The sequence below is a fragment of the Chiloscyllium plagiosum genome, chromosome 11 (genome assembly GCF_004010195.1).
Source record: "Chiloscyllium plagiosum isolate BGI_BamShark_2017 chromosome 11, ASM401019v2, whole genome shotgun sequence".
Lineage (NCBI taxonomy): Eukaryota > Metazoa > Chordata > Chondrichthyes > Orectolobiformes > Hemiscylliidae > Chiloscyllium > Chiloscyllium plagiosum.
This window is the reverse complement of record NC_057720.1, coordinates 30,186,346-30,189,548: the sequence shown is the minus strand read 5'-3', so window position 1 is coordinate 30,189,548 and position 3,203 is coordinate 30,186,346.

Here is a 3,203-nt window from a genome sequence, read left to right as displayed (position 1 = left end):
GTCTAGCCCCTGCATGAAGCGGAACATCTCTCAGGTCCATGCGGACCTTAGTTTGGTATTCTATAATGTCAAGGCAGTCGTGCCCTGGATTCTGAGGAGAGTCTCCTTCCCCTTTCCAAAGAAAGGCAGCTGGATTTAAACAATTGTCAATGACCAACACTAGATCATCTTTTTCTATTAATATCGCCTCATATTTCAGAATCCTCGAGTCTGTCAACCATCGCCCAGCTTTTTGGTGTAGGATCGTTCTCACTTGGTGTGGGGTGCTTACTATTAGGGCTCCCCCAAATGTAAGCTTTCTGCTTTCCTCCACCAACAGTGCAGTGGCACACACTCAGGCCATCCCCGGGATACTGGATCCAATAGCTTCGAAAGATATGCTACTGACTGTCTCATCCCTCCCCACCTCTGAGTTAATACTCCCAAAGCCGCTCCCTTATCTACGGTAGCAAAGAGGTGGAAAGGTTTATCTAGGGAAGGTAAGGCTAACACGCGGGCATGAATCAGATCTTTTTTGAGTTTCTCAACTAGTTCTTTTTCCTCATCATCCCAACTTAGACATTTTGGCTCCCCCTCTAATAGTTTGAGATATAATTTCCTCGTCTTCTGAGCATAGGAATCTAACCACAATCTGCAATATCCTGTTAGACCCAAATATTTGCGTAACTCCCGTTTATTGCTGGGCAGTGGCATCCCCACTATTCCCTCTATCCGTTCTGGGCTTATCTTTCGCTTGCCCTCACTCACTAAATCTCCCAAGTATTTTACTTCTTGCTCCACATATTGTAATTTGTTTTTAGATACTCGCAGTCCTTGCTGACCCAGGAAATTCAATAATTTGTTAGTGGCTTCTACTACTCTTTCTCTTCTTTTTCCTGTTACTAAGAGGTCGTCTACATACTGCAACAGGGTAGTCCCCTTGGGGTTGCTAAATTTCTCCAATATTTGTTTTAACATCTGTCCAAATAAATTTGGCCATTCCGTAAACCCCTGGGGGAGCACAGTCCACTGGTATTGGTGTTTCCGTCCTGTCTTAGGGTCTTCCCATTCAAAGGCGAACAAGTTCCTACTTTCCTCCGCCAAGGGACAAGCCCAAAAGGCATCTTTTAAATCTATCACACTAAACCATTTGTGGTCATGAGGGATCTTACTTAATAACGTATAGGGGTTTGGCACCACTGGGTGCCAGATCTGTACTATTCGATTTAATGTTCTCAAATCCTGCATCAATCGATAAGTTCCATTAGATTTCCGCTCTGGTAGAATTGGGGTATTATAAGGAGACATACATGGCTCCAACAGTCCATCTCTAATCAGTCCTTCAATTACTGGCTGCAGTCCTCGTTTACCTTCTATGGAAATAGGATATAGTCGCTCACAGACAACGTCCCCTTTCCGTTTTAAATTTATTAGAAGGGGAGGGATCTGTAGTTTTCCACGATTCCCTTCTCTAGCCCATACAATAGGGTCTATCTCTCTCTCTCCACATCCTCTGTAAACATTGCCATTTGTACAACTAATTCTTTTTCCTGAATTCCAATCTCCAGTCCGAAGAGGATACTTAAGTCTCTCCCTAGTAAGTTACTTCCTATATCAGGATATACAGCAGTTCCCCTATGACCCTATCCTTAGGACCTTCTATCATCATAGGTTCAAATACTGGAACAGTAAATCCTTCCCCTTTTACCCCTGAAACAGTAATTGACTGTGTCAACATTTCTACTTTCTTTCGTTTAAAATTCAGCAATGACCGTGCTGCCCCTGTATCTACTAGGAAGACTACCTCTTCCCTATAGGGTCCCACCTTCAGGTTTATCAAGGGTTCCTGGCGGGCCCCCGAGGGCAGGAACCCCTGACACCCCTATTCTTCATCAAAATTCATAAGCGGAATTGCCCTTTCTTCCCTTTGTAGATCAGGACACTCCCGCTTAAAATGCCCTATCTTCCCACCAAACAGCATCCTGCCTGTGGAGAGCTCCATCTCTGCCCCTGTCGCTCGAACCCTCTATCAAACGCTACTTCCTATATCAGGGATATACAGCAGTTCCCCTGTAACCCTACCTTTAGGACCTTCTATCATCATAGGTTCAAATACTGGAACAGTAAATCCTTCCCCTTTTACCCTCGAAACAGTAATTGACCGTGTTGACATTTCTGCTTTCTTTGTTTTAAATTTCAGCGATGACCGTGCTGCCCCCGTATCTACAAGGAAGACTACCTCTTCCCTACAGGGTCCCACCTTCAAGTTTATCAAGGGTTCCTGGTGGGCCCCCGAGGGCAGGAACCGCTGACACCCCTATTCTTCATCAAAATTCATAAGCGGAATTGCCCTTTCTTCCCTTTGTAGATCAGGACACTCCCGCTTAAAATGCCCTATCTTTCCGCAATAATAGCATCCTGCCTGTGGAGACTTCCATCTCTGCCCCTGTCGCTCGAACCCTCTATCAAATGCTCCCGCTTGCCCTCTCCCTCTTCCTCTCTGTCCTACATGCTGCCAGCCGCCGCTCTGGTTGCTCACTATTGGTTCCATTCTCCCCTTAACTACCTCATCAACCGTAGCTACCATCATTTTCGCCTTCTGTTTTTGTCTCTCATCCTCCCTCTTTACAAACACTTTCTGTGCCTCTCTCAACAATTTATCTAATGGTTTTTCACTCCACCCTTCTATCTTCTGTATCTTTCTCTGTATGTCTGGCCATGCTTTTGTCACAAAATGTACTTTCAAAAGACCCTGTGCCACTGGGTCCTCAGGGTTCATTCCAGAATATTTCCGCATTGAGTCCCTTAATCTTTGCAAGAAAGCTGAGGGAGTCTCATCTTTCTCCTGTCTAACTTCAAAGGCTTTCGTCAAATTCTGTAACTTCGGCACTGCCTCTCTTATTCCTTTTAGAACCAGGTCTTTCGATTCCCTCATTTCTTCTCTATGTTCCGGGTTTTGGTTTTCCCACTGGGGGTCTCTGAGGGGAAACTTCACCTCTCCCTGTCCAGCATCCCCATCTCCAATCGGGTGTTCCCTGTCCCATATTTTAATGGCAGCTCCTCGTATAAGTCCCCTTTCTTCCCCAGTAAATAATATATTCAAAATAGACATTAATTCAGCCCAGGTATACAGACTAGGCCCCAAATATTGATCAATTTGTTCAGACAACCCCACCGGATCCTCAACCAGGATCTTCATTTCCTTTTTAAATGTTCTGACCTCC